This window comes from Leucopleurus acutus (genome assembly GCF_964270905.1).
Source record: "Leucopleurus acutus genome assembly, chromosome: 7".
Lineage (NCBI taxonomy): Eukaryota > Metazoa > Chordata > Mammalia > Artiodactyla > Delphinidae > Leucopleurus > Leucopleurus acutus.
Window position 1 is genome coordinate 87915317 of NC_139150.1, and position 13557 is coordinate 87928873.

Sequence of the window (13557 nt, forward strand, 5' to 3'; positions counted from 1 at the left end):
GTGATTGTTAAAGTTTGGTCCTATTCATACAGTGAAAAAAGGATTACAGCCATCAAGAAGTTAGTGCAATTTAAGTGAACACAGGCATAAAGGTTCAGCAGCTTTCCTAGGAAGCTTTCTTTCCCGTCCACGCCTGGGAACCCGCTTCACCGGGCCGTTCAGCCTCCTCAGAGTGCGTGCTGTTGGTGTGGACTGGGCTCGGGGCCACCGGAGGGGGCGGCGGGCACAGTTCAGCGGGCGCTAAAGAGCTCTCCTCGCTGCTCCCCAGGCCCCGCCGCCACCGACGCGGCTCCCTTGGCTTGTCCTCTGGCCTAGCTCCACCTTGCTTGGGGAATCCTCCGCAGTTCTGCGTCTGGGCTCGTCCTCCTGCCTTGCTTGGCTGGATCTGGAGGCGTCTTTCGGCGCAGCCTTGCCAGAGCGGCTATGGCGACGCGGGTCTGGGCGCGTCCTCAGCTGCTCAGGACGGGTCTGCTGGCGTGCTCCGATGCCTGAGGCTTGGGAGACAGACGCAGCCGGGATCTAGGCACGTCTCCCGTGAGGTAAGCTCCTGCCACCGCACCCACACCCTCCAGGCCCTCGGCCAGCGTGAAAGGAGTCTGGGTTTACCTCAGCTGGGAAAGGAGTCTTGTACGTTGGTCTGTTCCCGATGGTCGTGAGTATGACCTCAGGTGGCCTCGGCCTGCAGCGGCTTTAAGCAGGATTTTGGTTTCGGCCAGAGACTGAGGTCGGGCAGTGGCAGTGAGAGCACTGAATCCTAGTCACCTGACCACCAGGGACGAGTGGCCAGTGACAAGGCCCTGGCCTGTCAGCTGTGCAGAAATGAATTTCCACATAGAGACGGAAAGTAGTGAAACAAGGAAAGTGTTTATTAGGAGGAAAAAGAGTACATATGTGTGGAGAGACACACGGGCGACCTCAGATAGAGCCACGCCCTCCCGGTAGTTTGAATCACTTTTATGGGGCATTTCTTCCGGGTTTCCTTTGGCCAATCATCTTGCTTTGCCTGGTTCTGAGTCTGTATATGGTATATCTCAGGGTCCTCCCATGCGCGCATCTCTTAGCCAAGATGGGTTCTAGCGAAAAAGCCTATGGGTATGTTGGCATCACTTACTGTGGGGTGGTGCCCCCTCCCTTTTTGACCTCCAAGGAGCCTTTCTGCGCATGTGTAGTCAGGGAGGTCTCCTTGACTTCGAGAATGAGGAATATGTGGTCTTTTATCTCTTATCTGTGCAGATCCCAGCCTCCATCCATCATCCCAGCTTCCTCCATCATCCTCCACTGTGGAGTTTCTGTCCACAGGGGAGAAACTGTTCAGCCTGGGGCCCATCTGTCTCCTGCTTCAGGTATGTCCCCTTAATTAGACTGAATTTTCCATCTTTGCAAAAATGAACCCTACTCTGTCATGTGGACTCTTTGGGAAGGACAAAAAAACCATATTATCCATAAAAAATGCAATTGGTTTATTAATAATCAAATATACTTTTTTGTTAAGTGCAGCTTTCTAGATAAATATCCTTGAACTCATACTGTGAAAGCTAAGTGTGACAGTATAGTAGACAGTCAACCCAACTACATTAATTAGTGTTGTAATAAGCTTTGCAACTTGATATTTTATCACCCTTACGTTATGTGCTGAGCAAGGCTATTAAATAAGCCTTGTTATTTTTTAAACACTTGAGTTGTTCCTGTTTATTTTTTAATGTAAGTATATTTAAATGTTTCTTTTTAAATTATAAATACATGCTGGATAATGGAATTTACCTCTACTCTCCATCCCATCTTCCATATAAAACCAGTATTAACTGATGCTGAATTCTAGACTTTATGTTACAGCTAACTGCATTTTTCAAAAAGCATGGTTACTACTTATTTACAACTTGTTTTTGTCCAAGTTGTCTCCTGATCCAGTTGTCTGGTCAGGCTAAATCATTCTTTTCCTTAGCTGCATTGTAGGGGTATATCATGTTTATTTAATCAATCTTTTTGTTATTGATGTTCAGTTTGTTTCCAATTTTCACTTTTATAAATAATATATAGCAAACATCATTGCCCATACATCTTTTGCATATATGTGTGATTATTCCTTTGGCAAAAAAGCCAAAATGATAGACTTGCTCAGTTAAAATGTGTGCAAGTGGGAATTCCCTGGTGGACCAGTGGTTAGGACTCTGTGCTTTCACTGCCAAGGGCCGGTTTCCATCCCTGGTCCAGGAACCAACATCCTGAAAGCCACGTGGCAAAAAAAAAAGGAAAAAAAAAAAAGAAAAGAAAAAAAGTGTACATGTTAAACATTTTATAGATGCTAACAAATAGTCCTGAGAAAGGCTGTATCAATTTATGTTGTTTCCTCACATCCATTCCAACACCAGATAGCATGCATTTTTGATAAGTAATTATTAGTGATGCTTAAGGAATTGCTATTCATGTTCTAATGGAGAGAAAGTGGACCATACATATATTCTTTCAACAAACATTTATTGAAAGCCTGCTGTGTGACACATCATTCTAGATGTTGGGATTTTAACAAACAATATAAGAGATAAAAGTCCCTACTCTTGTGGAGTTTGTGATCAGGGTTGCTGTGGTCAGTTGTTGAGAAACAATGGGACACTTAAGGAGATCTAATGAAATAAGGGCAGGGTTGGTGAGACACACCCTGTGACCAGTGACTGTAGGGAGACATTATCATCAAAAGGCATGCAGGGAGTATAACTACAACTTGGCAGGAAAGACTGCCCCAAGAGGAGCTATGGTCTTAAGAGGAACATTAGAATGGCTTAGTATAGAAGGCCAAAGGAATAAATACCCAAACTTCACTTGTTTTTCACCCTCTCATGTCTGTCCGGTAGTGACTATTTACATCCTCCCACTCTGTTTGGTTCCTAGAAGTGCATCCACAGAGTCTCCTCCAGGTCTCCTTGTTAATTTTCCAGTTATATTCTTTACCAGCCCCGGATTACCAGTGAGTTCATTGAACCATTCATATTGAATTATTATGATTCTAAACACATCTCCTTCCACACAAAGTGGACAATCAGATATACCTCCCCAAACTCTGCCCACTAAGGGGGATTTCTCTTCACTACAGCCTTTCAGGGCCAGCATTCTGCCACCTTCCCTTGCAGACGCATCTGTCACCCAAGGAGAGTACTCTTTCCTCCTCTGTTAAACATTTATAGTGGACCCCCCATGGGACTCTAAGGAGCATTGAAGGTCATGTGGTGAGTCAATAGGAGTAAGTGTTGCAGGAAAGGGGACCCCTTCCAGGGCCCGAGAGTGGGCTCTTGTCTAACACTCAGAAATGAATTGTCCGAGGAAACACATGTACTGACAAAGCAGAAGACTTTATTGGGAAGGGGTGCCCAGGCAGAGAGCAGCAGGGTAAGGGAACCCAGAAGAACTGCTCTGCCACGTGGCTCACAGTCTCGGGTTTTATGGTAATGTGATTAGTTTCCGGGTTGTCTCTGGCCAATCATCTTTCTTGGCCCATATTTGGTCTGAGTCAGTGGTCCTTCCTGGTGGCCCGTGCATCTCTCAGCCAAGATGGATTCCAGTGAGGATTCTGGGAGGTTGGTAGGACATGGACTGGTGTCTCCCGCCTCTTTTAGGCCCCTCCTGAATTCTCCCAGTTAGTTTTTGTGACAGCACTGTGTTCCTTATTGGGATCTCTTATTGTGAGATACCTCATGCAAGTGGTTATCATTATACCTGGCCATATGTGCAGGCGGTTTTGGTCAACAGTTCCCTAATGTAAGTACCATATGACTGTGAACCACTTGATTATACAGTTTGCTTATACCTTCTCTGTTTTGGTCTGGTCTTATATTTACCATCCCATTTAACAAAGGAATAGCTTTACACATATCCAATATTTTGGTTCAGTGAAGTAGATTATACAAGTTGATGATAGATATTTTGGTTCACATAGTCACTTGGTATCCCATGTTCAGTCTCCATCAGGACCCAATGGCAAATCAGAAGCTGCTTTTCAAATGGAGGATGATTATCATGAGGTAAAGGCATAACTTACTCCAAAACCCCAGGAACCTGAGCTGTATTGAGGCTTCTAATCTATGAACATGGCATGTGTCTCCATTTTTCTTCTTTGATTTTTTAGCCAACATTTTGTATTTTTTGCGTACAGATGCTGCACGTTTTGTCAAATTCTTTTTAATTTTTTGGAACAATTGTAAATAGTAATATGTTTTTTATTTCAGTTTCCAATGTTCATTGCGAATGTACAGAAATATAACTGATATTTGTGTGTTGATCTTGTATTCCATGATCTTGCTAAACTCTATAGTTTTAGGAATGTTTTGGTAAATTCCTTGGATTTTCTATGTAGACAATCATGCAATCAGCAAGTAAGGGTAGATTTAGTTTTTCCTTTCCAATTTGTATGACTTGCCTTGCTTTTTCTTTTCTCAAATTATTGAAATAGCCAGGGTTTCCAGTACAATGTAAGTTGTTTTGGGGAAAGTGAGCACCCTTGCTGTGGTAATAATTTTAAAGGAAAAGCATTAGGACTTAAATCATTAAGTGTGATGTTAGCTTCAGTAATTTTGTAGTTCTTTATCAGATTGAGGAAATTCCCTTTTATTTCTAGTTTGCTGAGAGTTGTTGTTGAATAAATGTTGCCTTTGGTCCAGTGCTTTTTCTGTACCAACTGATCGGATCATGTGGTTTTTCTTCTTTACCCTGTCAAAATTGCAGATTACACTGGTTAATTTTCATATATTGAACCAGCCTTGCATTTGTGGACTAAACTGTACCTGGTTATATTGTATCTTTCTTTTTATATACTTATGGATATGACTGACTTATATTTTGTTGAGAACTTGTATGTCTATGTTCATAAGGGAAATTGATATAGTTTTCTTTTTTTGTACTGTCTTTGACTTTGATATTGGCCTTATAAAATGAGGTGGGAAGTGTTCCCTCCACTTTTGTTTTCTGGAAGTTTGTGTAGAATTGGTGTTATATCACCCCCAGCTTCATTGAGGTATAATTGACAAATAAAAATCATTTATATTCAAGGTGTATAACTTGGTACTTTGATATACATATATATTGTGATCACCACAAAGAAGCTAATTTACATATCCACTACCTCACATAGTTACCTTTTTCTTCTTCTTTTTTTACGGTGATAACACTTACAATTTAATCTCATAGCAAATTTCAAATATTGTTAATTTTAGTCACATTGCCAACCATACATTAGATTTCCAGAACTTATCTTGCATACCTGAAACTTTGTACCCTGTCACCAGCATCTCCCCATTTCCTCCTCCTCCCAGCCCTGGGCAATCACAATTCTACTGTCTGCTTCTATGAGTTTGACTAGATTCCACACATTATTTCATCTTTAAATGTTTGGTAGACTCACCAGTGAAGAAAACTGATCTGGAAATTTCCTTTTTTGCAGGTGTGTGTGTGTGTTTGTGTGTGTGTGTGTTTTTCTGCACGTTCAATCTATTTAATATAAGACTACTTAAATGATCGATTTCATCTTGGGTGAGTTTTGTGTTTTCAAGGAATTGGACCATTTTGTCTAATTTGTTGAATTTCTATGTATAGACTTGTTCATGTTATTCTCTTATTATCCTTTTTAATATCTGTGGGTTCTGTAGGAATTCTTTCATCCCTGATGTTGGTAATTTGTATCTTCTTTTTGTCATTGTCAGTCTTGCTAGAAGTTTATCAATTTCACTTATATTTTCAAAAAACCCAAAGTTTTGCCTTTGATTTTCTCTTTTGTTTTCATGTTTTAATTGTACTAATTCTTGTTCTTATCTTTACCATTCCCTTTCTTCTAGCTTTCTGTTTATTTTCCCTTCTTTTTCTATTTCCTTGTGGTAGAAACTTAGATTGTTGGTTTGAGATTTTTTTTCTAATATAAAACTTTAGTGCTCTAAATTTCCTTTTAAACACTGCTTTACCTACATCCAGTAGATGTTATGCTATATTTTTACTTTCACTTATGTATTTTTTTCATGAAGCTTCCTTTTGACCACTGGAATGTTGAGAATAGTGTTGTTTAATTTCCAAGGTCAGGAGATTTTCCTATTACTTTTCTGTTATTGCTTTCAAGTTTGATTCCCCCATGGTCAGAGAATACATTTTGTATGACTTTAATTCTTTTAATATTTTTCATATTTGTTTTATTTCCCAGGACATAGCCTATCTTTGTGTTCCAGGTGCACTTGAAATGATGTATTCTGCTGTTATTCAATAAATTTCAATTAGATCCTGTTTTGGGGGGTTTTTTTTGCCATGCTACATGGCTTGTGGGATCTTAGTTCCCCAACCAGGGATTGAACCTGGGCCCATGGCAGTGAAAGCACCGAGTGCTAACCACCGGTCCACCAGGGAATTCCCTAGATCCTGTCGATCGATGGTGTTCTTCAATTCTTTTATATCTTTGCTGACTTTCTGTTCATTGCTTCTATCATCACTGAGGTGTTAAAATCCCAACCTATAATTATAGTCTATCATCTATTTCTCCTTTCAGTTCTGTCAGATTTTGCTTCATGTACTGTATTTTGAATCTCTGTTGTTCGATGCATATATAATTAGAATTGTTATCTCTTCTTCATGAAGTGACTCTTTTATTTTATAATTACGTAATGTTCTTTTTGTCCCTGGTAATTTTTTTTGTTGTTCTGGAATCTACTTTGTCTGATATTAATATGGTTATTCCAGTTTTCTTGGCTTAGTGTTTGCCTGTTATATCTTTTTGGTACTTTTACTTTGAGCATACCTATATCATTACATTTCAAGTGAGTTTTCTGTACGTAGCATATAGTTTGGTCTTTTTTTGTTTTGTCTTTGTTTCTCATAATCCATTCTTCCAATCTGTAACATATCACTCTCTACTGGTATCAAGGCCTTACTACTTCAAAGATTATGTAGAAGCTTTATGAGCTTTCTGGTCCCTTAAATTACCCTCTTTATAATACAGTTGTCTTAAATATTACTTCTACTTACATTGAGAATCACATTAGACAATGTTATCATTTTTACTTTAACCCACTAAAAACTGAAAAACTCAGAAGACAGAAAGAATAGTATATTGTATTAACTATATATTTACTCTTCCTATTGGTTTTCCTCCATTTTGGATGTTCTAAGCTTTCTTTTGCTATTATTTCCTTTCTGTCTGAAGAACTTACTTTAGCCATTCATTTAGAGAAGATCTGCTGATGACAAATTCTCTTACTTTTGATTCATTTGAGAATGTCTTTATTTCATCTTCGTCTTAGAGAATATTTTTTCTGGATATAAAACTTTGGGTTGACAGTTCTTTCTTTCAGCACTTTAAAAAGGTTGTGCCATTCATTCTGGCTTCCATTGTTTCTGATGATAAATCCTCTGTCATTCAAATCATTACTCTCCTATAAGTTAAGCCTCATTTATCTCTGGCTGCTTTCAAGGATGTTTCTTTGTGCTTATTTTTCAGAAATTTTATTCTGATATGTCTCAATATGGAATTATTTGGATTTTTCTTGTCAGGGCTTTGCTCAGCTTCTTCAGACATTAGTTTTTTGCCTTTTTCTAAGTATTAGAAGTTCACGGTTACTATTTCTTCAAATATGTATTCAGTTCCATACTCTTTCTCTTCTGTTTCTGGGACTTTGAGGACATCAATGTCAGACCTTTGGTTTTTGTTCCACAGGTCCCTAAGGTTGTTTTCTGTCTGTCATTTAGATTGGATAATTTCTATTGATATTTCCTTGAATTCACTAATTCTTTCTTCTTTCATCTTCATTCAGGTAATGAGCCCATCCAGTGAATTTTTATTTCAGTTAATGCATTTTCACTTCCTTATCTGTTCTTTTTCTTTGCTAAGAATTTCTATTTTCTCATTTGTTTCAAGATAATTCACAATTGCTTATTGTGGCATTTTTATGACAACTACTTTAAAACCCTTGTCAGTAATTCCAACCTCTGTGTCATATCAGTGTTGCTAGTCTATGATTTACATTTCTCATTTAAGTTGAGATTTTTTAGCCTCTCAACGTGATGTGCAATTTTGGGTTGAGATTCTGGTTCCTATTTAAATCTTCCATTTTAGCAGGCAAATGTTTTGGTTTAAAATGCACTTCCTGTTCCAATTTTGTGGGCTGTGGTTCAAAAATTAATTTAGTTTTCAAAGGCTTTGCAGGGCTATCCAGATTTGTTCCACTGTGTGCTGTCCAGAGACCCATTTGAAACCTGGGCAGAATTCCACACCAGTGTTCAGTTCTCAAACCTTTTCTTGTTTCTTGTTGGTTTTATGCATGGGCTGTCCAGAGTTCTGTCCAGGACTTCATGCACAGATTAAGAAAATTTCTTTCTCTAGTTCACTTCTCTCTATAGTGCCCCCCTTCCCATTATCTAGTTGGGAGGGGCATCCCTTTTTCTGAAGGGTGGTAAGCACAGACAGAACTTTGTTGATATTCTCTGCAGCTGCAGCATTCAATGTGGAGGGGAAGGGATACCACTTTGCTATTTCAGGTCAGGCATGGAAGACAAGTCTGTTCCCACAGTTTCTGGTTATCTAGAGAGGGTTGGATTCCACCTAGTTATTGAAGGGAAGAGATGGAAAATCAGTCTTTTCCCACAGTCTCCATGGTTGTAAATGGAAAGTGCTGCTTCATTATTACTTGTCAGGAATGAATGTCAGGACTTCATACACAGGGGGGCATGGCTGACAAGGGGGTGCCTCCCTGTTATTGCAAGGTGGGGATGGAAGACAAGACTCTGTCTACAGTCTCTGCAGCTGCAGTGCCCAGTGACAATTAAGGGGAGTGTGTGTGTGTGTGTGTGTGTGTGTGTGTGCGTGTGCTTTTTTCTGTTTTCCTAAATTGGGAAGGAATGGTAAAAAGTTTCTGTCCTTTTTCCTGGTCCTTTTGCTAGAGAGAGTGGGATTTTTCTGGAAGTTTTTCTGTTTGTCTGTGCCCATTGTCTGTGCCCATTTTTGTCTGTGCCCATTGTTTTTTCCAGGTCTCTTCAGTGCCCCGGCTATGATATATGAGGCAAGAAAACAAAAACAAACAAAAAACCTACAGGAAATCACCACTGGCTTTTCTCTAGTCTCAAGATCTTTATACAATCTGTCTTCTTCCCTCTACCTTCAGAGTATTTTGTTGGTTGCTTTATAAATTTTGTCTAGGGTTATTTTGGTTTTTTGTTTGTTTGTTTTGTAAATAGTAGGGGGAACATAGGAGCATGTGCTTATATCTAGTCTGGAACCAGAAAAGTATCAGTCATTTAATTTTAGCCATTCTATTGGTTAGGGGTTTCACTTGCATCTCTTGAATAGAAAATTATATTGAGTGTATTTTCCTGTCATTATTTGTATGCAACATTTTATGAAGGGTCTGTTCAAATTTTTGTCTTTTATTGAGATTTCATCTTCTTAATTTTTAGCTCTAAAATTTTAAAATATATTTTGTATACAGGCTCTTTGTCAGATATATATTTTGAGAATGTTTTCTCTCAGTCTTTGGTGTGCTCTTTTTAGATTAAACATTTTATTTTGAGGTAATTGTAGATAAATATTCAGTTGTAAGAAATGTACAGAGATATCCCATGTATCCATTTTCCTCCAATGGTAATATCTTGCAAAGCAATAGTGAAGCATCATAACCGGATTTGACATTGATAATCAAGATATAAAACATTTCATCACATGATTAGCTTTTTATTTTCTTAAGAGATTTTCTCAAAGAGCAGAAGGTTTCATTATGATGAAGTCTAATTTATAGATTTTTTTTTCTTTTTGCTAATGTTATCTGTAAAGAAATCCTTGCCTACCTCACAGTCATAAAAATAATTTCACCCTTTAGAAACTTTACATTTTTAACTTTTAAAGTAAGGACTATTATCCACTTTGTGTTAATTTTTATGCATAATATGGAGTATGCGGTAAGGATTAAGCTTTTCCCCTCTACAAATATTCAGTTATTCCATCACTATTTATGGAAAAGACTATCCTTGTTCATTGAAGTACCTTGGAACCTGTATAGAAAATTAATTGACCAGACCATAATGTTTCAGTTTATCTCTGGATTTGCTATTCTACTCTATTGCTCTGTATGTCCATCCTTATGCCAATATCACATTATTTTGATTACTATAGATTTATAGTAATTCTTCAAATCAGATAATATAAACCCTCCAACTTTATTTTTATTTTATAAAATTGTTTTGGTTATTTAGATCTTTTGCATCTCCACATGAATGCTAAACTTTTCTTGTTAATTTAATAAAAAATGCTTGGATTGCATAAAATGAAATAGTTTGGAAATGTGTGTGTACTTATTCTAACAACATATTATCAGATATCTAAACAAATAATATAGAAAATCATATTCATATTAAAAGTGTTCAGAATTTAGTCATTTACTTGACATTTATGTAGATTGATGTGATTGAAAAATAGGTTCCCCAAAAGGGACCTAAATTCATGAAGAAAAGTTAATTTGTGTTTTAAAATTCTACAGGTTTCTGTGAAGAGAGGGATTTTAAAGGCCATGAGAAAAGTGACTATATCTGAGTTTTTAAAAATAAAAACTATTTGCTGAGTTATTGGAGGGAAGCAGCCTTAGTTATTGAGAATTTGAGCATATTCATCTATTAGTAATCATAATGAGGCCGTATTAGTAGCCTTTTCCCAGTAAGTTTTCATTATTTCCTTATGCAGATTTCACATGATAAATTCTTTTTAAGCTTGAGCACCAATGGAAAGTTGGGCATTTCTAGAAGGATAGGCTTCCTTTAATAAGGTATTTTGAATTATCCTTTGATTCTAAATTACAGAGATTATATTAATTTCTTGATAAACATTTTCTATTTCATTTTAAAAGATGATTTTTTAGACTCATTTTAATCTCTATTCCTTGGAAACTGTGGAACCAGCAAGCCTCTGATTTAAAAAATTCACAAAAACATTAGTAGGGAAGAATCAATCTCTTGGTCTCAGTCATGTGGCAAGAGTTATATATTCGTTTTAACTGCATGCATATTTATATTATGTCTAATTATGAAATGTCAATGCCATTACAGAAATTTTAAATTTGAAGAACACATCTCATCCTTACACACTGTTGGCTATAAAAGACTAGCTGAAGTTTCCTTTGCAGCAGTTATCATCATTGAACCTGTAGGAGGGGTGGCTTAAATCAGTCATTGACTCAAAATGAGAATTCTCTTCTGTTTGGATACATGTGAACACATGTGATACCACTTCATCCATGAAGAAACAATGCAGAGAGAACATCACACTGACTGTTCTGAGAAGAATGGACAATAGAAAATGAAGAATGGAAAGAAAGAGAGGATTCTGGGAAGACAACAACAGTGGTAGAAAAGTTGTTTAATCACTCTAAACTGCTACATAAAAAAAGAGAGGGGCTTCCCTGGTGGCGCAGTGGTTGAGAGTCCGCCTGCCGATGCGGGGGACACGGGTTCGTGCCCCAGTCCGGGAGGATCCCACATGCCGCAGAGCGGCTGGGCCCGTGAGCCATGGCTGCTGAGCCTGTGTGTCTGGAGCCTGTGCTCCGCAACGGGAGAGACCACGGCAGTGAGAGGCCCATGTACCATTAAAAAAAAAAAAAAAAGACAGAGTGGGCTTCCCTGGTGGTGCAGTGGTTAAGAATATGCCTGCCAATGCAGGGGACACAGGTTTGAGCCCTGGTCCAGGAAGATCCCACATGCCGCCAAGCAATGAAGCAAGCCCATGTGCCACAACTATTGAGCCTGCGATCCACAACTACTGAGCCCACGTGCCACAACCACTGAGGCCCACACGCCTAGAGCCCATGCTCCGCAACAAGAGAAGCCACTGCAGTGAGAAACCGCACCACAACGAAGAGTAGCCCCCACTCGCTGCAACTAGAGAAAGCCCGCGTGCAGCAACGAAGACCCAACGCGGCCAAAAATAAATAAATAAAAATTAAAAAATCATATTAGGGCTTCCCTGGTGGCTCAGTGGTTGGGGGTCTGCCTGCCGATGCAGGGGACGCAGTTTCATGCCTCGGTCCGTGAGGATCCCATGTGCCACAGAGCGGCTGGGCCCGTGAGCTATGGCCGCTGGGCCTGTGCGTCTGGAGCCTGTGCTCCACAACGGGAGAGGCCATGGCAGTGAGAGGCCTGTGTACTGCAAAAACAAACAAACAAACAAACAAACAAAAATCATATTAAAAAAAAGAGCATTTAGGTATCAAAACAAAACTAAACATCAAACATCAGGGACTAATTTACCAAAGAAAGGAAAACAGATGACACGATATCCCCACAAATTCCAAAATATGGATGTGGAGACAAATGACCTGCATACTAGTAGCATCTGTGCAAGAGAAAGAAAGGAAAACAATGAGATGGGACAGTTTGAGAACAGCAGCTCTAAAAGGAAGTTAATTGTCTCCAGTACCACTTGGGTGCAAGGAGCCTATGTTAAGATGGACTAAAAGGGAAAGAGCAGTATAGCTCGTATGAACTCTGAATTGACCTGCTGGGGTTCCCTTTTAGGACAAGGCCCCACAATAAGGAGAAATTGCTTACAGTGGAATCAAAATCAAGCATGATAGGGAAAACAGAGATAATGAAAAGAGGAGATTTAAACTGAAATTAGGAAGGAGAATAAAAGCAGGACATCTCAGAAAGCAAAGCCACCATATTTTTGAAACTCAGACACAAACAACGAGAGAGAGACAGTAGTGTCAAAGGGGCTGGGATTCCATACTTTCCTGGAAGCAAGCAGTGGTCTGATTTCCCCCCACTCCTCCAGGAGAGCATCAGTGGGGCCAAGCGTTGAACTGAGCCTCCACCCCCACGTGGCAGCAATGAAACTTCACAAGAATATACAAGGTAGAGCTAGTTACAACTAGGCTTCACCTTTCCCACCCCTGTCATCAAGGCCTATTGGGTAGCTAACCCTCCACCTCACCTGGCATCAATGAGGCAGAAGGGAGTAGTGCAAGGAGGAGTAGCTGACACTCTGCTTCTCCCCTCCCCTGATGTCAGTGGGGCCCTGTGGGGAGCTGATGCTTCACCCCTACCCACAGTAACAAAATGGTGTCAGTCAGCCTTCTGCTCACCCTCTTTCCCTACCTGGGAGGCAGTGGAGCCAAGCAGTGAGCTGGTCGTACACCACCACTCAGAGGCAACTAGGTGGTGTGGGTCAGTGCCCCACCTTTGCCAGGAAGGTGACAATGAGGTGATGAGGGACCTGAACTTTCACCCTACCCATCTGCAAGAAAGCAGTGTGAGTCAGTGTCCCATTTTGGCCAGGATGGTTTGTAAGAGCCTGGCAGGAAGCTGAACAAATATACCCACCTGGCTCTTGCACAGTGACTGAATATTAAATGGAGTCCATAATCTTATAATACACAAAATATCTAGGATATAACAAAAAAACACTCATCTTACCAAGAACCAGGAAAATCACAACAGAAATGAGAAAAGACAATGAACAGACACCAATCCCAAGATATATCAGACGTAATTATCTGACAAAGATTTTAAAGCAGCCATCTTAAACATGATTCAGGGGCTTCCCTGGTGGTACAG